This window comes from Lucilia sericata, unplaced genomic scaffold (assembly GCF_015586225.1).
Source record: "Lucilia sericata isolate MDLA Ls3-8-SP2 unplaced genomic scaffold, ASM1558622v1 Contig001236F_arrow, whole genome shotgun sequence".
NCBI classification, from domain to species: Eukaryota; Metazoa; Arthropoda; class Insecta; order Diptera; family Calliphoridae; genus Lucilia; species Lucilia sericata.
The window spans coordinates 41,649-67,750 of record NW_023995193.1 but is presented as its reverse complement, the minus strand read 5'-3'; the positions used below and the strand labels follow the sequence as shown (position 1 = coordinate 67,750).

At 27.5% G+C, this 26,102-nt stretch overlaps 1 protein-coding gene across 1 annotated transcript in view; it reads left to right on the top strand.

Moving 5' to 3' along the window:
- Positions 1 to 26,102, top strand: part of LOC119610577 (frizzled-2) — a 51,945-nt gene that overhangs the window by 15,996 nt on the left and 9,847 nt on the right. Inside the window, exon 2 of the mRNA XM_037965858.1 lies at positions 11,366 to 11,491. The gene's annotated coding sequence lies outside the window, so the exon portion shown is untranslated. The remainder of the gene's footprint in view (positions 1 to 11,365; positions 11,492 to 26,102) is intronic.

The following is a 26,102-nucleotide window of genomic DNA, read 5'->3' as shown; positions in this document are numbered from 1 at the left end:
GTTCTAGTTCTGTTCTAGTTCTGTTCTAGTTCTGTTCTAGTTCTGTTCTAGTTCTGTTCTAGTTCTGTTCTAGTTCTGTTCTAGTTCTGTTCTAGTTTTGTTCAAGTTCTGTTGAAGTTCTGTTCTAGTTCTGTTCTAGTTCTAGTTCTGTTGTAGATCTGTTTTAGCGCTTTTCTAATTCAAAATTTTGATTTTCTCTAAAAATAAAAATTTTATTACAAAATTTTCTTGTTAAAAACCATTTCTTTCAAATGCTTTTGATTTTTAAAGCTTGTTTTAATTTGTTTTCGTGTAACAATCTGTTCAAAATTTGTTTTTTTTTTTTTCCTTTATTATTTACAAAATTTATATTCTTTCTAATAAACGGCCATAAATCATTTAATCGTTTACTTAATTATTTTTGTGGTTTCTGCTGTTGTTGTTGTCTATTTGTATCAATAGATAGATAATAAAAAAATATATGATGTTTAGGTAGTTATAGTTTTATGTGTATGGTGTTCATAGTTTTTTTCTATGTATATTTTTTTATAATAAATAAAAAATATTATTTATCTAGACAAGTCAGCAAAGTGTGTGGAAATGTGATTGAGCTTTTAGTTATAAACGGTGTATAGATAGTTAATAAATAAGATATAAAACGACAAATAACATTAAAAGCAATTAAATAAATGCATTTGAAGATAGAAATATTAAGAAATGTAAAGAGAAAAATGGTAGTAGGTTGAACAACTAAATAGTAGTAATTTTATTTTTAGTCAAATCTAGTTATTAAAAAGTAAAAAAAAAAGATTTTTGTAAAATTTTTAATTGTTTAAGTTTTATAAAGTAATTGTGGTGTTAGTGGGCGTTAGTTAATTTATAAGTGTTTAATCTCGTAAGTAAAACTATGATGTCATTTTTTAAAATTTTAAACTTAAAGCAAAATTTTCTATAACAAATTTCCATTTTTTTTTTAAATTCAAGGTTTTATTTTTGTATATTTTTCTTAAATTCTTTAGGAAACTCAAATCAATTAATGATTTAATGTTTCTTTTTCTCAAAAACAACACAACCAATATATCATGCCAAGTCGTAACATGTTTAACTAATGAACTTGAAAGATATCAATCTAAAAGTATTTAACCCCTTGGAACAAATAAAAACCACAATAAAAAAAACCCAACATACCATATAATTCCATTCCAAGACAATTTCTCTGGCAAAACTCCTTGGTAATTCTTATTTTTAAATTTAAAACAAAAAAAAATTATTTTATTTTTAAACATAAAATAAAATAAAATTGTCAGGCTAATTAAAACGATTCTGTAGGCTCAAAAGAACAGCAAATATCAAAATCAAAAAATCTTTCAAGAAAACTCTAGCAACAGCAACAACATAATAAACATTAATTTAAATTAAGCAAAAAGTAAAGTAAAAAAGGGCAAATAAAGATACAATATCTTTAAAATAAACAAAAACGCAAGAAAAAGAAACATTTAATTTCTTTAAAAATAAACAAAAGATTTTTAGATTTGGAAATTGGCAACCAAAGAAATTAAAATCTAAATTCAATTTCGCTTAAAAAATCTTAAGAAATTAAAATATTTTAAAATAATTTAAAGAATTTTGAAATTAAACTTACTGTGCTGGATTTTGAAACATTACTGCAAAAGCTGAAAAGAGAAGAAAACGAAACATAAGTATCAAAAATTAATAAAAAATTCAAAAAATCAAAAATTTTAATTAAAAATATAAATTCTAGTTCAGTTCTAGTTTAATTATTGTTCAGTTCTGTTCTAGTTCTGTTCTAGTTCTGTTCTAGTTCTGTTCTAGTTCTGTTCTAGTTCTGTTCTAGTTCTGTTCTAGTTCTGTTCTAGTTCTGTTCTAGTTCTGTTCTAGTTCTGTTCTAGTTCTGTTCTAGTTCTGTTCTAGTTCTGTTCTAGTTCTGTTCTAGTTATGTTCTAGTTCCATTCTAGTTCTGTTCTAGTTCTGTTCTAGTTCTGTTCTGGTTCTGTTCTGGTTCTGTTCTAGTTCTGTTCTAGTTCTGTTCTAGTTCTGTTCTAGTTCTGTTCTAGTTCTGTTCTAGTTCTGTTCTAGTTCTGTTCTAGTTCTGTTCTAGTTCTGTTCTAGTTCTAGTTCTGTTCTAGTTCTAGTTCTGTTCTAGTTCTGTTCTAGTTCTCTTCTAGTTCTGTTCTAGTTATGTTCTAGTTCCATTCTAGTTCTGTTCTAGTTCTGTTCTAGTTCTGTTCTGGTTCTGTTCTAGTTCTGTTCTAGTTCTGTTCTAGTTCTGTTCTAGTTCTGTTCTAGTTCTGTTCTAGTTCTGTTCTAGTTCTAGTTCTGTTCTAGTTCTGTTCTAGTTCTGTTCTAGTTCAGTTCTAGTTCTGTTCTAGTTCTGTTCTAGTTCTGTTCTAGTCTATGGTCTAGTCTATGGTCTAGTCTATGGTCTAGTCTATGGTCTAGTCTATAGTCTAGTCTATAGTTTAGTCTATGGTCTAGTCTATGGTCTAGTCTATAGTCTAGTCTATAGTCTAGTCTATAGTCTAGTTTATAGTCTAGTCTATAGTTTAGTCTATAGTCTAGTCTATAGTCTAGTCTATAGTCTAATCTATAGTCTAGTCTATAGTCTAGTCTATAGTCTAGTCTATAGTCTAGTCTATAGTCTAGTCTATAGTCTAGTCTATAGTCTAGTCTATAGTCTAGTCTACAGTCTTGTCTATAGTCTAGTCTATAGTCTAGTCTATAGTCTAGTCTATAGTCTAGTCTATAGTCTAGTCTATAGTCTAGTCTATAATCTAGTCTATAGTCTAGTCTATAGTCTAGTCTATAGTCTAGTCTAAAGTCTAGTCTATAGTCTATTCTATAGTCTAGTCTGTAGTCTAGTCTATAGTCTAGTCTATAGTCTAGTCTATAGTCTAGTCTATAGTCTAGTCTATAGTCTAGTCTATAGTCTAGTCTATAGTCTAGTCTATAATCTAGTCTATAGTCTAGTCTATAGTCTACTCTATAGTCTAGTCTAAAGTCTAGTCTATAGTCTAGTCTATAGTCTAGTCTATAGTCTAGTCTATAATCTAGTCTATAGTCTGGTCTATAGTCTAGTCTATAGTCTAGTCTAAAGTCTAGTCTATAGTCTATTCTATAGTCTAGTCTGTAGTCTAGTCTATAGTCTAGTCTATAGTCTAGTCTATAGTCTAGTCTATAGTCTAGTCTATAGTCTAGTCTATAGTCTAGTCTATAGTCTAGTCTATAGCCTAGTCTATAGTCTAGTCTATAGTCTAGTCTATAGTCTAGTCTATAATCTAGTCTATAGTCTAGTCTATAGTCTAGTCTATAGTCTAGTCTATAGTCTAGTCTATAATCTAGTCTATAGTCTAGTCTACAGTCTTGTCTATAGTCTAGTCTATAGTCTAGTCTATAGTCTAGTCTATAGTCTAGTCTATAGTCTAGTCTATAGTCTAGTCTATAGTCTAGTCTATAATCTAGTCTATAGTCTAGTCTATAGTCTAGTCTATAGTCTAGTCTAAAGTCTAGTCTATAGTCTATTCTATAGTCTAGTCTGTAGTCTAGTCTATAGTCTAGTCTATAGTCTAGTCTATAGTCTAGTCTATAGTCTAGTCTATAGTCTAGTCTAGTCTAGTCTAGTCTAGTCTATAGTCTAGTCTATAGCCTAGTCTATAGTCTAGTCTACGGTCTAGTCGTTATTCTATAGTCTAGTCTATAGTGTTGTCGATCGATATTATTTTGAGCTTTTTAGCCAAATATTGACGTAAATCTAACTCAATTTCTTAAATATTTTCAAATTTGTCTACTAGTTTCTTTATAGTACTATATAATTGCCCTCCACTGTTACCAAAAATTTACTCAAGTTGTGCATTTTCTGTTATACATATTTGTTGCGTTTTCATTATACCATCTTAAAAAATTTAACTTTTAGTTGATGGTCTTCTGTTAGTTGCTGGTTGCTGTTGTTTTCATGGTTCTGGTTGGTGGTGTCTGCCTGCTTCGCCTCTTGCTGTGTTATATTACATTTCATATGAAATAAGAACGTAAATTAAAAGATATATATCTGTAGAGTTAATGTTGTTGTTGTTGTTCCACATCTTGTTGAACTGTATGTCTACTGATTGCTGTTGAAATACTCCGTTTATGGATGGTGCTGCTGTTGTTGCTGCTCTTGCTTAACAAGGAACATTTATTTAAAAGTGAAAAAATACATAGAACCGAAAAAGAAACATATTGTTGCTGCTGTTGCAACCAAAGCAACACCCTATAGCGAAGAACAGAAAGAACAACAGTACACAGCGTTAAAAAAAAAAACAAATATTATTGTTAAAAGAAGAAGACGAGGCAAGAAAATACCAACCTATAAGATACAATGAGTATTTTAAAGATACTTAAACAAACACACAGCAGATATTTTATTAAGAAAATTTACAGTTGAGACTAAATTGACGGCGTTAAGAAAAATCTGAGTAACTTACTTAAGTTTTGAAATCAATTTAAAAAATTTTTAAAATTCAGACGAAACAAGAAGTAAAATTCGTTGGCCTTAATAGCGTTTTTCAAGTCCTAGGTGTTAGAAAATCAAACAGCCAATATTGTATAAACACTACGCAAAACGTAGACGTTGAGAGTATCGAAACATAATTAATTTCTGTTTGTTTTTTAAACGTGGCGGCAGGCAATAATGCCTTGATCATGTATACAAAAATGTTTTATAATGTTTTTTAATTTGTTGTTGTTTTTGCTCCTCAATATTGGTGTTCTCGAGCTGGTTTTTTTCTGTACATTTTTTTTTAATTTTTTGGGGAAATCAAGGAACAACATGCAAGTTTGATTTGTGTTGATTTTGCAATATTCATTTCTTGTGTGTTTAAAAAAAAAAAAGGGAGTTATGGGGAATTTGTAGTGGAGGTGGAGGGGAGAGAGAGAAAAAAGTTTGCAAGGAAACAATAAATTTTCATGTTGTCAAAAACTCATAAATAAAACATATTTTTTTCTTGCTTGCAAATGTTAAAAAACAGAAATAATTAATACTTTTTTAAAAAAGAAACAAATTTTTTTTCCAAAAATTTTCGTTAAAGCAATAAATTTTAGAATATATTTTTCATTTACTGCAAATTCAGCTAGCTGAATTAAGCTAAAAATTAAAATTTTCTTAAAAAAAGTACTTTAAATTATATATAATATAAATTGTATGTAATTCAGCTAGCTGAATTGGGTCTGAATACGATAACAACCTAAAAGAGCAGTTAAAATTTACTTATTATGCTTTTACTACTAATTCAGCTAGCTGAATTGAGTTAAGTTGCAAAATTTTAACTAGAAAACTTGTTTAAACTTTAAAGTAAATCTCCTTACTCTTATTCAGCTAGCTGAATTGAGCAAAATTGCTAAATTTTATTAAGAAACTTCATTAAAACTGTAAAATAGTTGTTTTTTCTCTTATTCTGCCAGCTGAATTGTGTTAAATTGCTAAATTTTATGTATAAACCTTGTTAAAACTATAAAATAGTTCTATTTACCCTTATTCAGCTAGCTGAATTGAGCTAATCTTCAAAATGTTATCTAGAAAACTTGATTTAACTATAAAATAGTTCTTTTTACTTCTATTCAGCTAGCTGAATTGAGTTAAATTACAAAATTTTTCTTAGAAAACTTCTTTAAACTGCAAAATAAGTCTTCTTACTCTTATTCAGCTAGCTGAATTGAGTTAAATTGCAAAATTTTACCAAGAAATATCATTAAAACCCTTATTCAGCTAGCTGAATTGATCTAATTTTCAAAATTTTTTTTAGAAAACTTGTTTAAACTGTAAAATATAACTTTTTACCCTTATTCAGCTAGCTGAATTCACAATTTATTAAAGAAATTTTTTTAACTAAAATTTTTTATGCCAAAAGTAGTTAAAATTTAAATAAAATTCACTTAACATTTCAAATGTTTTGCTTTTGATTTCTTAAGAATTTTGTCAATTTTTTGTTATTTATGGCTTAAAATGTATTGTTTTTATTGTAGTTGTTGTAGTGCCTGTTTAAACAACAAAAAAGCCATAAATTATGTGTAAATTAATTTGAAAACCATCTGCGGGTGCTTAATTAGTCATTTATGTTTGTTAAAATATTTATTTTATAATTTTTTTGTTCCCCAACATTTCGGGTTGACTTAATATTATTTGCTGTCAAACGCTATAGAAGCAACAACAACAACAAAACAAGAGTTTAAACAGGTTGTTGTTTATAAGAAGAAAAAAAGAGACACATTTGAAAAAAAATTTTAGTAGACAAGAAATAAATTATTGTTTAAAGCAAATTAAAAAGGTTTGTTTCTTTTTTGTCTGCTGGGGTGTTTGAAATTCTTTAAATTTTTGTTTTTTTTTTCGAGGAAAATTATGTTAAATATTTTTAAAATTTTGTTTTATTTACCAGACAACAAAAAAGGTATTTTCAAAATAAACTCATTAATTTTAGATGATTTTTTGTTAAAGAATAAAAAAGGTTGACAATTTATTGTTTTGTTATTACAAAAAAAAAGATTCTGTTGGAGAAGGCTAAAGTTTAAAAAGTCTTTTTTATGTTTAAAGTAATAATTCAGGGAATTATGATTTAACACATGTGGTGTTTTAATTAATATTAATGAGTATTTGCAACATCCATCATTTTTAGATAAAAAAAAGAAAACAACATTTAATAAATACATATATTTCTTTAACAAACAGATAATGTAACTAAATCAGCAGCTTTTATAAAGTAAAAGTTTTCAAAGTTTGGATAGAAAATCTATAAATTATTGCTATTGGTCAATTGTTTATTTGCATTTCGATACTATAAGCTTTCAATTGACTTTTAAAATTATTAAATAGAAAAGATTAGTTTATGATTTATAATGTTTAGAAAGTTGTTAAAAAACTTTATAACTTTTCAAATATCTGGCCACTTATCTAGCTGAATTAAAGAAAACTGCTATAATTATCATTTAAAGCATTTTTTCTTATAAAATTTTCAATTTTAACTCAATTCAGCTAGCTGAATTAAAAGAAATTTCTTAAAATATAAATTTAAGCAAATTTTCTGACTTTATAAAGCTTCTTAAACTAATTCAGCTAGCTAAATTTGTGTAAATAACTCTTTTTTATAAATTAAACCAAAGTTTTTTTAAAATTTTGCCATTTTAACCTTATTAAGCTAGCTGAATATGACTTATTTAAGCTATTTTATATTTTAAAACATTTTTTCTTATAAATTTTAAAAATTATGCCTTATTCAGCTAGCTGAATTGAAGAAAATTGTTACAATTATCATTTAAAACAATTTTTCTAATATAATTTTTAATTTTAGCTCAATTCAGCTAGCTGAAGTAAAAAAAAAATTCTTAAAATAGAAATTTAAGCTAATTTTCTTGCTTTATATAGCTTTTTAAACTAATTCAGCTAGCTGAATTTATGTAATTAACCTTTTTATAGTTTTCATTATAAATTTAATAATTTTAGCCTTATTCAGCTAGCTGAATATGACTTAATTCAGCTATTTTATGTTTTAAAACACTTCTACTTATAAATTTTAAAGTAGAAGTGTTTAAAACAAGCTATTTCTTAAGATTTCTTAATATTAGCTCTATTCAGCTAGCTGAATTTGACTAAATTCCATCAACTGTATTAAATTTTAAGCAAAATTAAATCACATTCAAATCTTTAAGGTTTATTTTTAGAAAATTAACTCTTACTTCCTTTTTTCCATCACTTTTTAAAGCAATTTGTATTTTTTTTTTAGATGTTTGTTGTTTCTACTTTTGTTTTAATTAATCGCAAATTAAAAAATATGTATTGCATTTACTATCTGTATATTTCACTAGATGTTTTTTTTTCTTGTTTTTTTTTTTTTTTTTTGTCATAAACAATATTTTTTCATTACTACCCCCACATATTATTTGTACTTGTTTTTTCTTTATTAAATTCTAACAGCGTAAAACGAACGTTACACGGTCTATAAAATTGAAATGATAGAAGAAAATAAAACAACAACACCAACAACAATAACACTATACATAAAGAAATAAATCAAAAGTAAAAATGCCGCCTTTAAATACTTAAATACAACAACGACAGCAGCAGTAAAATAAAACAAAACAAAAAACATAATGAATATAACGAGACAACAACAAGAAATCAAAAGAAATATTATAACAACAACTAAAAACAGCAGCAAACAGTTATATTTCTTTGTTTTTGTTTATTTCTTATCTCTTTATTAGTTAAGTTTGACTAACATTGACACCATCCTACTCTTTAACCCGCTTCTAAGAGCTCTTTTTTAGGGTTAAATTAAACCGTTAGTTTAGAGCGAGAGTGAAAAAGAGAGTTAGAGAGAGAGTGTAATGTAAACAATTTATACCACCCACTCAAACCACCAACATGATTTTTTTCCTCCATTTCCTTTTACATTTACATGACTTAACCGGTGACTCAGGCATGGAAAACTTAAATTAGTATTAACTGGAGTAACTAAACTAGAATATTGACTAGACTATAAATTAGACTATAAACTAGACTACAGACTAGACTATAGACTAGACTATGGACTAGACTATAGACTACACTATAGACTAGACTATATACTAGACTGTAGACTATAGACTACAGTATAGACTAGACTTTAAAGTAGAATGTAGACTATATACTACGGTATAGACTAGACAATAGACTAAACTAAAATAGACTATAGACTAGACTATAGACTAGACTATAGACTAAACTATATAATAGACTATAGACTAAACTATAGACTAGACTATAGACTAAACTATAGACAAGACTAAAGACTACACTATAGACTAGGCTATAGACTAGACTATAGATTAGACTATAGACTAGACTATAGACTAGACTATAGACTAGACTATAGACTAGACTATAGACTAGACTATAGACTAGACTATAGACTAGACTATAGACTAGACTATAGACTAGACTATAGGCTAGACTATAGACTAGACTATAGACTAGACTATAGACTAGACTATTGGCTAGACTATAGACTAGACTATAGACTAGACTATAGACTAGACTATAGACTAGACTATAGACTAGACTATAGACTAGACTATAGACTAGACTATAGACTAGACTATAGACTAGACTATAGACTAGACTATAGACTAGACTAGACTATAGACTAGACTAGACTAGACTATAGACTAGACTAGACTATAGACTAGACTATAGACTAGACTAGACTACTAGACTATAGACTAGACTAGACTATAGACTAGACTATAGACTAGACTATAGACTAGACTATAGACTAGACTATAGACTAGACTATAGACTAGACTATAGACTAGACTATAGACTAGACTATAGACTAGACTATAGACTAGACTATAGACTAGACTATAGACTAGACTATAGACTAGACTTTAGACTAGACTATAGACTAGAACTAAAGTACTAAGTTTTCCATGCCTGTTGCGACTAATGTGTAGCAAAAACTAGAGCTTTATTTGGTGAGGGAGGGAGTGTAATAAGGAAAGAGAGAAGGATAGAACAAAGCAAAAAATCTATGATTAACCGTTATTTAGCTTTTGTTTAAGGGAGAGATAGAGATTGAAGCTGCCAGATTTTTTTTTTTTTTTTTTTTTACTGTTGGTAATTAATGTCCTGCCATATTTTTTTGCTTTGTATTTGGACCAAGAATGATTTATTGGCAGGAAAAGTAATTAAATAAGCGGAGAATATAGTTTTTATTGTTGTTTTTTTTTTTGGGAAAAATGAGGCTATTTATTTAATTGTTTTCAAGGAAGGGGACATGTAATTAATAGTTGTGTTAAGAAAAAGCCTAAAATTAGGCAATTTTTGTTAGCAATTGAGGAATATTATAAAATTTGTTACAGCAAACTAAAGCTAATTTAAAGTTACATACTTTTAATAAAAACTAAATTTAAAAAAAGTTCATCTTTGATTTTTAGTCTCCAATTTTTTTATTTATTAACTAATACTCCCAACTACTAAATATAAACTTAAATCTTGCCCTTTTCTTTTAACACTAAGTAATTATTTAATAAATTAATTTCCTTTATTAGGCAAATGCTAAAGAATCTGTTTAATTTACTTTAGCAGGTAATCTTTTCTCACCCGTAAGAAGTTAAATCTCTTTCACTACAACGCCATGTTGGATCTTGATTTTTTTATAAACAAATGTAAACAATGTATTTCACCAACAACAAAATGGCTTTAACTTTATTTACATCATTTGCCTTAAAGTCAACAGCTCTATATGGTTGCTGTTTGGAAATTAGACAAAGCATACAGATTTATAAAGCATGCTATTCAAAGTTGTTAAAAAGAACTAAAACAGGACTAGAACAGAACTAGAACAGAACTAGAACAGAACTAGAACAGAACTAGAACAGAACTCGAACAGAACTAGAACAGAACTAGAACAGAACTAGAACACAACTAGAACACAACTAGAACACAACTAGAACAGAACTAGAACACATCTAGAACAGAACTAGAACAGAACTAGAACAGAACTAGAACAGAACTAGAACAGAACTAGAACAGAACTAAAACAGAACTAAACAGAACTAGAACAGAACTAGAACAGAACTAGAACAGAACTAGAACAGAACTAGAACAGAACTAGAACAGAACTAGAACAGAACTAGAACAGAACTAGAACAGAACTAGAACAGAACTAGAACGGAACTAGAACAGAACTAGAACAGAACTAGAACAGAACTAGAACAGAACTAGAACAGAACTAGAACAGAACTATAACAGAACTAGAACAAAACTAGAACAGAACTAGAACAGAACTAGAACAGAACTAGAACAGAACTAGAACAGAACTAGAACAGAACTAGAACAGAACTAGAACAGAACTAGAACAGAACTAGAACAGAACTAGAACAGAACTAGAACAGAACTAGAACATAACTAGAACATAACTAGAACAGAACTAGAACACAACCAGAACACAACTAGAACAGATCTAGAACACAACTAGAACAGAACTAGAACAGAACTACAACGGAACTAGAAAAGAACTAGAACAGAACTAAAATAGAACTAGAACAGAACTAGATCTGAACAACAACTGAACTGCAACTGAATTACTTCTGAATTACAACATAATTACAATTGAATTACAACTGAACTACAACTAAACTACAACTAAACTACAACTGAGCTAGAACTGAACTAAAAATACAAATCTTATATTCAATATTTCCTTAAGGAAATTATTGTTTAAATTAAATTTAAATATTTATTTTTTGTAGATTAAATATTAATTAATTTTATTTTCCATTTTATATTGTTTGTGTTTATTTTTATTGTGCAAATATTTATTTTAATCTAAAAAATTTTTTATAATTTTTATCTTTACAGCTCTTTTTTTTATATGATTGAAATTTGCAAATATTTAATGAAGTAAATTGCTGGGGAATAACAACAACAACAACTATAATTGAAAATTATAAAATTATACAGCAATAATAAAAAATGGAAAAAATGGTAAGAATTGAAAAATATAAAAATATTTTTAAAAATATTTATAAAATTTTAAATTTATGCTCAATGAACTTTCAAATAACTTTAAGGTTTTTGATTTCAAACTTATATGTCATAATTTATAGACCAATTAAAACGGTCAAATGGCGCCTTTGTAAATTAAAAAAAAAAAAACAAAAATTCAGTTATTTTCCAAAAAAAAAAAAAAAAAAAACAATTCCTAGAAATCAAAAAAATTAAGTTTAATTTAAAAACAAATGTTTCTTAACCTAAAATATAAAGCAATTGCTTAAACTTAATAAAATTATGCTTGGAATTTTTAATTAATTTTGTAAATATTAAATTTCATGAAAAAAAAACTTATTACTTTTATGGTCAAAAACATTAATATTTATTTTGTAAAACCGATTTAAGTTAAACGTGTTGACACTTGTTAATAAAAATATGTGTATGAAATATTAATTTTTCTGTCTGCCGGCCAAAAACCCTCTTTAACTAAAAAAGGTGGGGTTTTAATATAGACAAAAACAAGTATTTAAAATAACATTAGAATTATGGTTAAATGTAATAAAACCAAAAAAAATATTGATTTGAAAAACGGCTAAACAAAATTCGTTTAAAGGAACCTAGGGAAAAAAGGGGCGTTTTAACAGCAAATCAAAAAGTCTATAATTTTCTTGAAAGATACTTTTAACTGCTGCATTTTCTTCGATACTTTATCGTTCTATCTGTTTTATATACATATTCTTTTTAATGAAATTCTTGTACAAAAACGCATAAAATATTGGTTAAGGGAAAAAATTCAAAAACTCTTTGACGTCTTGACTATAGACTGTCTATAGTCTGGACTATAGAGTGTATATAGACCGAACTATAGGATTACTATGGTCGGACAACGACATTGGTTTGGACTATAGACTGGCTACAGTTTGGACTATAGAATGACTATAGTCTGGGCTATAGACCGGCTATAGGCTGCACTTTAGACTGACTATAGTCTGGATATTATACTGACAATAGTCTTTATAATAAACTGACTATAATCCGGACTATAGATTGATTACAGTCTGGCCTATAGACATACTATAGTCTAGCTATAGACTGGCCTATAGTTTCACTATAGTCTGGGCTATAGTTTCACTATAGTCTGGCCTATAGTTTCACTATAGACTGTCCTATAGATTGACTATAGTCTAGCCTATAGACTGATTACAGTTTAATTTATAGATGTACTATAGTTTATATTATAGACAGTCTGTCGTCCGGACTATAGGATTACTATAGACGGATTATTATAGGATTACTTTGGACTATACACTGGCTATTACAGGGGCAATACACTGACTATAGACTGGGCTTTAAACTGACAATAGTCTTTACAATAGATTGCATATAATCTGGACTATAGATTGATTACAATCTGACTATAGTCTGGCCTATAGTTTGACTATAGTCTGGCCTATAGTTTAACAATAGTATGTCCTATAGATTGACTATAGTCTAGCCTATAGACTGATTATAGTCTAGTGTATAGATTGACTATAGTTTATATTATAGACTGTCTGTCGTCTTAACTATAGAATGCGTATAGTCTGGGCTATAAACTGTATATAGTCCGGACTATGGGATTAATAGGCTGGCTATAGTCATGATTAAATATTGACATTATTTTGACTATGGTCTGGTCTATAATCTGACTATAGTCTCGGCTATGGAGTGACTATAGACTGGACTTTAGACTGACTATAGGCTGGACATTAGACTAACAATATTCTTTATAAGACTGACTATAATCAGGACTATAGATTGATTACAGTATGGCCTATAGATAGACTATAGTCTGGGCTATAGATTGACTATAATCTGGCCTTTAGATTGTCTATAGTCTAGCCAATAGTTTATAGTAGAGACCGTCTGTCGTCTTGACTGTAGACTGTATACAGTCCAGACTATAGTCATGATTAAATATTGACATTATTTATATAGTAATAGTTAGCTAAAGTTTGGACTATAGACTGACAATAGTCTTGGCTATAGACTAACTATAGACTGGACGTTAGACTGGCAATAGTCTTTATAATAGACTGACTATAGTCTGGACTATAGATTGATTACAGTCTGGCCTATAGATTGACTAAAGTCTAGCCTGATTATAGTCTAGTTTATAGATGAACTATAGTATATATTAAAGAGTGTCTGGCGTCTTGACTACAGACTGCTTATTGTCTGGACTATAGACTGTATATAGTCCGGACTATAGGATTACTGTAGACTGACTTTAGTCATGATTAAATATTGACTTTAGTTCGGACTATAGACTATCTATGGTTTCGACTATAGCCTGGTCTATAAGCAGACTATAGTCTGGACTATAGATTGATCATATTCTCTACTCTAGCATGAATGTAGCCTAAAGTATAGACTGACTATAGTCTGATCTATAGGTCGACTATATTCAGTTTATAGTCCAATTTATAATCAATCTATAAACTAGACCATATTCAGCCTATAGTCCAGATTATTGGCTAGCCAATAGTCAATCTATAGTTAATATATGGGCCAGACTATAGACATTAAACTTTTTCCCTTACCCTATAATTGCCCGGCTAGTAGTTAGTACTTTTCAACAGCCACATGATGGCAAATAAGACTTTATATTTTTTTCGTTTAGTATGTAATTTTGTGATTTGTAAAAAAACAACAACAATAACAAAAACAACAAAATAATGTTGTTATTTTAGTATAGCAGCATGTGTTTTGTATGCATTTTAGTTGTAGTTTTGATATGATTTTTAGCTTCCAGGCATCACAAGATCTCTGCCAACTGAAAACCAGCATCAGGTCATAGTGAGGAAATATTTATAGAGAGTGAAGTTTTTTTGTTTTTTTTTTATTTTTTTTTATTTTAGTTCACAGTTTATTTACTGTACAGAGTAATTTTAAACATTTTACAAATCAGAGTTGTTTAAAAGGGAAGTACAGGAGTTTTAGTTCTAGTTGTGGTAGTTTAAAGTTGTTATTTTATTACACAAAAACATATAAACATAATAATTGTAGAGTCTAGAAAATTGTTGAAAAAAATTAAGACCTGCCAACAACAAATCAATGAACTTGTTTTAAAATGTTTATTTTAAAAATTTTTTATAAATTTTTCTTTTCTATTCCTTGTTCTTCTTTTCAAAATTGTGCTTTAAAACTCTAGCAGACAAATAATTACATTTTTACTACTTTAAAGCCATTTTTTTAGGCCTATTAAAGAAAAATGTAGCAAAATGTTTAGTACTTTTTTTGTACAACCCATAAAAATACACACTTTTTTTACAAGTGCGTTTTTTTTTATTGTTGTTTTATACTTTCTCACTTTGGCTTGTTAAAGTGACATGTTAGTTGTTAATAACATTAAAAACAATCGTAAAAAAATGTCAGGTTATAAAACAGCCATAACAACAACAAGTCCAAAGAAACATAAACATTAAATAAAAACAACAAACTATTACAGAGCTTTTAAAATAATTTTATAGTAATAATAATGTTAAGAAAGACAGACAGACAGTCCCAAATAACTTTAAAATGACAGTAATTTAAATGAGACGGGGACGGACACGGTGATATAAAGCAATTTTATTAAAATTTCTTTTATATGAAAGCTTATGCTGTAAACTATCTAATAGTGAAGAAAAAGTTTAGCAAAATTTGTGGTTTCTTCCCTCTCCTTTGCCCTCTTAATTCCCCTGTTTTCTTTAAAAAAAGTCTTTAATTTCTAGCTTTGTTTGTTTCTTATTTATGTAAATTTCTACAATCCCTATAACTTCCTTGTTAAAGACCCTATCGCGTAAAGAAAAATTTGTAATTCTAATAACATTTCCAGTTGCATGTTAAGCTAAAACTGCTTAGAAACAACCTTAAACATACACATATGTTTTACATATAAAGTCTGATAACTAGACAATACAATAATAACTTATGTTGTCCCTTAAACTAACACAAAAATGACACATGTCTATCATGGCAAAAAAAAAAAATACTAATAATAACTAAAAATTCATATAAAGAAAAACCCACTAGTTAATGTTTAAAAGCTAAAGGTTTTGTTAAATGTTAATTTTTAAAAGAACAGGAAAAAAAGGAAACATCCGCTAAGACTAGGAAAACAAAAAATAAATATGTTAATTAAGAAAAACATATGGGGGTTTTAAGAAATAAACTTAAGTTTTTAAAATAAACTTTTAGTTAATTTTAATAAAATAGTCTATGGTCTTGACTATAGATTAGTCTGTCGTATTGACTATAGATTAGTCTGTAGTATCGACTATAGATCGGTCTATAGTCTTGACTATAGATCAGTCTATAGTCTTGACTATAGATCAGTCTATAGTCTTGACTATAGATCAGTCTATAGTCTTGACTATAGATCAGTTTATAATCTTGACTATAAATCAGTCTATAGTCTTGACTATAGATCTGTCTATAGACTTGACTATAGATCAGTTTATAATCTTGACTATAGATCAGTATATAGTCTTGACTATAGATCAGTCTATAATCTTGACTATAGATCAGTCTATAGTCTTGACTATATATCAGTCTATAGTCTTGACTATAGATCAGTCTATAGTCTTGACTATAGATCAGTCTATAGTCTTGACTATAGATCAGTCTATAGTCTGGACTATAGATCAGTCTATAGTCTGGACTATAGATCAGTCTATAATCTGGATCAGTCTATAGCCTTGACTATAGATCAGTCTATAGTCTGGACTGTAGATCAGTCTATAGTCTTAACTAAAGATCAGTCTATGGTCTTGACTATAAACCAGTCTTTAGTCTTGACTATAGATCTGTCTATTGTCTTGACTATAGATCAGTCTATAGTCTTGACTATAGATCAGTCTATAGTCTTGACTATAGATCAGTCTATAGTCTGGACTATAGATCAGTCTATAGTCTTGACTATAGATCAGTCTATAGTCTTGACTATAGATCAGTCTATAGTCTTGACTATAGATCTGTCTATAGTCTTGACTATAGATCTGCTAAAGTCTTGACTATAGATCAGTCTATAGTCTGGATTATAGATCAGTCTATAGTCTGGACTATAGATCAGTCTATAATCTGGATCAGTCTATAGCCTTGACTATAGATCAGTCTATAGTCTGGACTGTAGATCAGTCTTTAGTCTTAACTAAAGATCAGTCTATGGTCTTGACTATAAACCAGTCTTTAGTCTTGACTATAGATCTGTCTATAGTCTTGACTATAGATCAGTCTATAGTCTTGACTATAGATCAGTCTATAGTCTTGACTATAGATCAGTCTATAGTCTTGACTATAGATCAGTCTATAGTCTTGACTATAGATCAGTCTATAGTCTTGACTATAGATCAGTCTATAGTCTTGACTATAGATCAGTCTTGACTATAGATCAGTCTATAGTATTGACTATAGATCAGTCTATAGTCTTGACTATAAACCAGTCTTTAGTCTTGACTATAGATCTGTCTATAGTCTTGACTATAGATCTGTCTATAGTCTTGGCTATAGATCAGTCTATAGTCTTGACTATAGATCAGTCTATAGTCTTGACTATAGATCAGTCTATAGTCTTGACTATAGATCAGTCTATAGTCTTGACTATAGATCAGTCTATAGTCTTGACTATAGATCAGTCTATAGTCTTGACTATAGATCAGTCTATAGTCTTGACTATAGGTCAGTCTATAGTCTTGACGATAGATCAGTGTATAGTTCCTGACTTTAGATCAGTGTTTAGTTCCTGACTATAGATCAGTCCATAGTCTTGACCATAGATCAGTCTATAGTTTTTACTAATGATCAGTATGTAGTCTTTACTATAGATTAGTCTATAGTCTTGACTATAGATCGGTCTATAGTCTTGACTACAGATCAGTGTATAGTCTTGGCTATACATAGATCGTTCTATAGTCTTGACTATAGATTAGTGTATAGTCTTGACTACAGATCAGATCAATCTCACTTATATTCAAATTGTTTTAATTGTTAATAAAATATCAACATTAATTTTATTTTCAATACAATAATGAATGGTTCGCCGACCACTGTCGGCAAAAGGAAATCGTAGTTTATTGATTTATTTAGTTTATAATATTTAGAAATTTTCACACATTATTTGTTAATCATCAATAACATCAATATAACAACATCATCATCATTTGTAGCAATTATTGTCTATAGTTTCTGTTTTAAATTTACTAGAGGGAAAAAAGCTAAATGAATGTAATAAAGTTTGATTTAAGGAAATAAATAAATTTATTAGTTTATTATTTAACATAAACAACTATCTGTATTGAAAAACTTATTAGTGAACAAAATTATTATAATAAATATTTATAAACAGTGTAAAATGATTGACATTGATGGAGGGAAATGAATATTCAAACTAATAGTAATTAGTTTTTGAATTTTTGTAAAGTAAAGCAGAAAAGGCCACCTAGTGGGGGAGAAAATTTTGAATATTTCTTCATTATGTTGAAAAAATTTTAAATATATTATTCTTAAACAAGTAAAAAAACTTAACATATTTGGAAAATATTTATTTAGTTTTTTTTTTTCTAAATAACTTTTTTATCTAGTGTTTTTTTCGAATATTGCTTTTATTATTATTGTTTGTTCATGTGCTGCTGCTGTATAGTTTAGGTCCGTCTGTTCATTTTCGTTTTGTAAGTTAATGGCTTTTAATGGCATTTTCAGTTTTTCCCCATATATTTGTTATATGAAAAGTCTGCATATGTGCGTTGCTATATCAGGCCACTTATGTTCATGTGTTCATTTTTCTAGTCCATGAAAAGGAAATCAGTGTTTTTGTTTTTTTTTTTTTTTTGTTTTTGCTATTTCATTTCTGTTAAAATAAATATTGATATTTATTTTATCCCAAAACAAAAAAAAAAAAAAAATAAGTATACAAACAACAACAACAATAAACGCTTTTAAGGGAAATAAAAATATTTAGAAACAGTGTAGAGCAAAATATGAAAATTTTTTTGAATTTTAAATTCAATTTAAAAAAAATACATATTAAGGAATTTTAATAAAAATTTTATATTTTGAAAGCTTAAGTTATTAGCTTTGAAACCTAAAAGAAAAACTTAGCCTTTTTTGATTATAACAGATTTTGTGCTAAAAATAACGAAAATATTCAAAATCACTGAAAGTTTGTGGTGAAATTAAACAATAATATATCAAGCGATCTGGAAAAAAATTTCATATTTTAAAAGCTTAAGTTGAAAACTATTAAACCCAAAAGAAAAACTTAGCCTTTTTTGATTATAACAGATTTAGTGCTAAAAATAACAAAAATGGTCAAATTTTATTACTCTCAAAATCGTTGAAAGTTTGTGTTGATATTAAACAATAACATATCAAGCGATTTGGAAAAAAATTTCTTACTTTGAAAGCTTAAGTTATAAGCTATTAAAAGCAAAAGAAAAACTTAGCCTTTTTTGGTTATAACAGATTTTGTGTAAGAACTTGTGGAATGACTAGTTTTAGGTTATTAACAAAAATTTGTTCAAAGTTTGTGTTGATATTAAACAATAACATATCAATCGATTTGGAAAGAAATTTCATATATTGAAAGCTTAAGTAATAAGCTATTTAACCCAAAAGAAAAACTTAGCCTTTTTTGATTATAACAGATTTTGTTTAAGAAATGGTCGAATTACTAGTTTTAGGTTATTAACAATAATTTGTTTAAAGTTTGTATTGAAATTAAACAATAACATATCAAGCGATTTGGAAAAAATTTCATATTTTGAAAGCTTAAGTAATAAGCTATTAAACCCCCAAAAAAAACTTGACCTGTTTTGATTATAAAAGATTTTGTGCTAAATGTAAGAAAATTTTTCAAAATTTTATTGCCCTCAAAATCGTTGAAAGTTTATAATGAAATTTAAGCAATTTGAAAAAAAATTTCATATTTTTAAAGCTTAAGTTATAAGCTATTGAATACAAAAGAAAAGCTTAGCCTTCTTTGATTATAACAGATTTTGTGCTAAAAATAACAAAAATTTTCAAAATGTTATTAACCTCAAAATCGTCGAAAGTTTGTGGTAAAATTACAAAATAACATATCAAGCGATTTGGAAAAAAATTTCATATTTTGAAAGCTTAAGTTATAAGCTATTGAATACAAAAGAAAAACTTAACCTTTTTTGATTATAACAAATTTTGTAATAAAAATAAGAAACAAGTAATTTCTTTATAAACCTCAAAAATCGCCTTCAATTTAAAAGCAATTTAAAGATATTTAAAATTAAACAATTTTAACAAATCTTACACATTTGAAAAGCTTATATTAAAAGCTTTATGATAAATAAAAAAACTTTGCTATATTTGTTTTGTTAGACACTGTTGTTTAAAAAAATAATATTACTTTATTGGTTATATACATAACTTTTTTATCAAAAAGGTCAATTAAACCATTTGGAGTTCTTTTTTTATAAAAATTACTAAAAATATTAGAAATTTAGAGAAAAATCAAATGTTTTGCTTAATTAAAAAATAATAAAATTTAGAAAAAAAAATACTTTAAAATAAACCAATTGACCTAAAAAAAATCTCTAAAATGCAGTGGCATTACTAAAATTCCTTTCACGCTCTCTCTCTCTCTCTTTTTTAAAGCACTCTCTCACTCTTAGCACTTTTTGTTAAAAAAATAATGGTAATTAAAAAACAATGTTGCCAATACACTTTAATTTTTATTATTAAAAACCAAGCAAATCTTATCTTATGTTAAATTTTTTTTATATTTAAATTTATATTAAATTTATAAAGGGAAATATAAAATAAAAATTTATGAAAAAACATACTCCTAATAAAAATCCTCTATAAACATAAATAAATCGTTTTCTTATCGTGGTCAATACATACAATTCTGATTGATAAAAAGACTAAAGCCGCCTGCCTGCCTGCAACTGTATATAAATAAATTTTTTAATGTTTCATAAAATCAAATATTTTCTTTATTGATTTTCAAAAGGTCATTTAAAAAAAGAAAAAAACAAAAATTTTTATGACTTAAACATGTAGATTCTTTTCAACAGTGATAAGAATTATTATTAGAAAGAAATGTTTTTTTTTGGGAGTGTGATTAAAAACTATAAAAAAAAACATTTTATTGTTTTTTCAATATTTATAACTTTTGGGGAGTTTTTGGTTAAAAAATAGATTATAGAGTGGAGGTGTTTCCTTTTTTTATAAGAAAAATAATACAAAATTTGTATAACAAATTTTATGTAAAAATTATGAAATCGCATATTTTTCTGAGAACAAAGTTTGGTGGGAAATTAAAAAAATACTTATTAAACGATTGGAGAGATTTTAGCTTTATATAAAAGCTTTTGATCTAAACTTCATGCTTTTTTGCTTACAACAAATTTTATGTAAAAATTATGAAAAATACCCAAGAAATCTGATATTTCTTTTACAACGAAGTTTGATGAAAAATTTATAAAATATATATTAAGCGATTTGAGAGATTTTAGCTTTATATAAAAGCTTTTAGTCTAAACTTTCAAATACTAAAAAAATTTCTTGATTTTTTTGCTTACAACAAATTTTAGGCAAAAATTATGAAAAATACACCAAAAAATCTGATATTTTTCTTACAACGAAGTTTAATGAAAAATTTATAAAATACATATTAAGCGATTTTAGAGATTTTAACTTTAATTAAAAGCTTATGGTCTTAACTTTCAAATACCAAAGAAATTTTATTGCTTTTTTGATTTAAACAAATTTTATGCAAAAATTATGAAAAATACCCAAGAAATCGAATATTTTTCTAACAACGAAGTTTTGTGGATGATTTTAAAAATACATATTAAGCGATTTGAGAGTTTCGTGCTTTATGTAAAAGCTTATGTCCTAAGCTTTTAAATACCAAAGAAATTTTAATGTTTTTTTGATTAAAACTAATTTTAGGCAAAAATTATGAAAAATACCCAAGAAATCGAATATTTTTTTTACAACGACATTTGATGGAAAATTTTTAAAATGCCCATTAAACGATTAGAGAGATTCAAGCTTTATTTGAAAGCTTATGGTCTAAACTTTCAAATATTAAAGAAATTTGAATGCTTTTTTGATTAAAACAAATTTTAGGCAAAAATTATGAAAAATATCCCAAAAAATCAGATAATTTTCTTACAACAATGTTTGATGGAAAATTTATAAAATACATATTAAGCGATTTGAGAGTTTCGTACTTTATTTAAAAGCTTACGGCCTAAACTTTCAAATACCAAAGAAATTTTAATGATTTTTTGATTAAAATAAATTTTAGGCAAAAATATGAAAAATACCCCAAAAAAATCTGATATTTTTCTTACAACGAAGTTTGATGAAAAATTTATAAAATATATATTAAGCGATTTGAGAGTTTCGTACTTTATTTAAAAGCTTATGTCCTAAACTTTCAAATACCAAAGAAATTTTTATGCTTTTTTGATTAAAACAAATTTTAGGCAAAAATTATGAAAACTGACCCAAAAAATCTGATATTTGTCTTACAATGAAGTTTGATGGACAATTTTAAAAATACATATTAAGCGATTTAAGAGATTCTAACTTTAATTAAAAGCTTTTGGTCTAAACTTTCAAATACCAAAGAAATTTTAATGATTTTTTGATTAAAACAAATTTTAGGCAAAAATTATGAAAAATATCCCAAAAAATTTGATATTTTTCTTTCAACGAAGTTTGGTTGTAAATTACAAATATACATATTAAGCGATTTTAGAGATTCTAGCTTTAATTAAAAGCTTTTGGTCTAAACTTTTAAATACCATAAAATTTTCATGGCTTTTTTAATTTTTATAAATTTTATGTAAAAAATTGAGAAAACTAAAAATATTTGCCAAAATCTTTTGTTGTCAAACTTTAAAGATAAATTAGAAAAACACATATTAACCGATTAGAAAACTTGTTGCCTTATTTAAAAGCTTATGTTTAAAGCTTTTTAATAATATAAAATCTTTCAACATTTTCTCTTAAATTTTTCAAAATTTTTTGAAATACCTAAAAATTTCTATTACTTTAGTTTTTTGCAACCAAAATGACAATATTTTCTCTTATAGAAAACTAAGAAAAACAAAAACTGTTTTCATTTGAAATAAATGTCCTTGCTGTCATTCATCAAAATCCCTTAAATAACCACCCTGAGGGGCGATAAAAGCAACCACTATAGCTTTGCTTTTATATAGTTTAACCACCAATTGTCCTTTTTCAGGGAGCAAACAAAACAGCAAAAGATTACAATTGTCAAATTTTGTGAAAAGAAAATTTAATTTTAAAATAAAGTTTTGTTTGTTACTACATAGAGTGAGCAGCATGTGTGCAAAAATTTCAAAATGACAAGTGGTTTTTTCCAAATTTAATCCTTCTGAAAAAAACACCCCTTTTTTTTGGAAAACAAACACATGTTTTAACAAGGAGAAAAAGATTTTTAACATAAAATTCCTTTTTATTAAGATAATTTTATAATAAATTTATAAATTCATTATGACAAGCTCAAAGGGATATTAAAAGGAAGAGTGTCAAACAACCTCTTTAACTATTAAAAAGCCATTAAAATTCTTTATTACTTAAAGGTAATATGATTAGTATTGTGTTATATGGTGTGTGGTCGGCTTTAATATTAGACACAAAATTACTATTTCATAAATAGATAGTTTTTTTTTAGTTTAAAAATATAAATCAACTATTGTCATAATGACATTAATGTGTTTTTTTTTTTTTTTTCGTTTCGGTTTTATGTTGGAAAAAGAGGGACCATTTTATAGTGTTTGACTGTGTGTTAAACATTTTTATGTCGTGGGGGCCATAAAAATAAACAACTAATTTATGTAACTTAAAAAAAAAATATTAGACAAAAAATACTATAAAAACATAATTTGTTTAATATGGCAAAACCAGCAAGGGTAAAGTGTTTTTTTGGGAAAAATTACATAAAATTAAACAAATTTTATGGTTTTTAAATGTTAAACTAACAAGAAGATTTAACAAATTTGTAATGTCATAAAACAGCAATACCCAATAGGCGTTAAAAATTGTAAGACGGCGGCCTACTAGACAAGCAACGGCGTTAATAATTAAAGCTAGCAGTTCAATAGCTAGCCTTGGTTGCCATACTTTTTTAAAACTTTTGAATAGTTTTTTAACATTTCTTTCATTTTAAATCTTTGCCATCATAAACTTTATTAATAAAATTTTATGTTTTATTAAATAGTTAACACATGTTTTAAAAAAAATTCCCCTAATTAAAGGGGATATCTAAAGGCATTTCATTTTTTTCACATATTAAAGTCTTACGTTCCCCTTAAATTGTTGCAGTTTTTATTACAAATTTATTATTTTTCTTTTTTTCTCTCTGTTATAAATAATATTGTAATGTACACACGCGTATTAATTAATGTCAACATGAAAATTTATGTGTGTATAATGTTGTTGACATTGTCTTTAATTAATGAGTCTTAAAATGAAGTTTTTTTTTTTTCAGCCAAAAACGAAAAAAAACACAAAATAGTTTGTAGGGAAATAAAGAGAAAACTCAGGATATGGGAAACAAATTTTAGCAAAAAAAAGAAAAGAAATACAAAAACAATAACAAAGGAAAGTGGGAAAAAAAACAAGGTGTTGTTCAGTTCTAATTCAATTCTAGTTCAGTTCAGTTCTAGTTCAGTTCTAGTTCAGTTCTAGTTCAGTTCTAGTTCAGTTCTAGTTCAGTTCTAGTTCAGTTCTAGTTCAGTTCTAGTTCAGTTCTAGTTCAGTTCTAGTTCAGTTCTAGTTCAGTTCTAGTTCAGTTCTAGTTCAGTTCTAGTTTAGTTCTAGTTCAGTTCTAGTTGAGATCTAGTTCTGTTCTAGTTCTGTTCTAGTTCAGTTCTAGTTCAGTTCTAGTTCAGTTCTAGTTCAGTTCTAGTTCAGTTCTAGTTCAGTTCTAGTTCAGTTCTAGTTCAGTTCTAGCTCAGTTCTAGTTCAGTTCTAGTTCAGTTCTAGTTCAGTTCTAGTTCAGTTCTAGTTCTGTTCTAGTTCTGTTCAGTTTTAGTTCAGTTCTGTTCAGTTTTAGTTCAGTTCTAGTTCAGTTCTAGATCAGTTCTAGTTCTGTTCTAGTTCTGTACTAGTTCTGTTCCAGTTCTGTTCTAGTTCTGTTCTAGTTCTGTTCTAATTATGTTCTAGTTCTGTTCTAGTTCTGTTCTAGTTCTGTTCTAGTTCTGTTCTAGTTCTGTTCTAGTTCTGTTCTAGTTCTGTTCTAGTTCTGTTCTAGTTCTGTTCTAGTTCTGTTCTAGTTCTGTTCTAGTTCTGTTCTAGTTCTGTTCTAGTTCTAGTTCTGTTCTAGTTCTGTTCTAGTTTAGTTCTAATTCAGTTGTAGTTCAGTTCCAGTTCAGTTCCAGTTAAGTTCCAGTTCAGTTCTAGTTCTGGTCTAGTTCTGTTCTAGTTCTGTTCTAGTTCTGTTCAAGTTCTGTTCTAGTTCTGTTCTAGTTCTGTTCTAGTTCTGTTCTAGTTCTGTTCTAGTTGTTCTAGTTCTGTTCTAGTTCTGTTCTAGTTCTGTTCTAGTTCTGTTCTAGTTCTGTTCTAGTTCTGTTCTAGTTCTGTTCTAGTTCTGTTCTAGTTCTGTTCTAGTTCTGTTCTAGTTCTGTTCCAGTTCTGTTCTAGTTCTGTTCTAGTTCTGTTCCAGTTCTGTTCTAGTTCTGTTCTAGTTCTGTTCTAGTTCTGTTCTAGTTCTGTTCTAGTTCTGTTCTAGTTCTGTTCTAGTTCTGTTCTAGTTCTGTTCTAGTTCTGTTCTAGTTCTGTTCTAGTTCTGTTCTAGTTCTGTTCTAGTTCTGTTCTAGTTCTGTTCTGTTCTTGTTCTGTTCTGTTCTAGTTCTGTTCTAGTTCTGTTCTAGTTCTGTTCTAGTTCTGTTCTAGTTCTGTTCTGTTCTAGTTCTGTTCTAGTTCTATTCCAGTTCTGTTCTAGTTCTGTTCTAGTTCTATTCTAGTTCTGTTCTAGTTCTGTTCTAGTTCAGCTCTAGTTAACTCAGTTAAAAATCTGGCCACCTTTTTCAATTATTCATGTCATTTGCAAATAATCTCTGTAATTACTGCATGTTATTGATGTAAACAAAACGTTATTCTTCCCCTCACATTTCGCCATAATTTATTAACTTCAACCTAAACAAAAAAATAGAAGAAAATTCCCTTAGGTTGAACGCCATCTTTAAGAAATTACTCACTAATCAAAGGATTTGTTATAAACAGAAACAATAAAACAACAAAAATACCGTTCATTTATGCTTACCCTCAAACCCCTTTCTACTCCTGGAAACACACAAATTTTGCTGTGTATACGTTAGTTTTGTTGCTCTCTATTTTCGTTTTGTTTTGCTCTTTAAGCCTTTTTAATGAAACAAAAGAAATTATTAAAATTGAATTATGAAAAAAGAAACCAAAAAATTTAACTTAACAATGAATTGTTTAAAACAAAACAATAATTACAAGAATAATGTTTAATTAATGAACTGCTAGGTTAAGTTACTAAAAAAAAGAGAAAAAAAAATAAAACACAGCTGCCTAAACAAGTAGTCACTTTTTAGTACTTTTT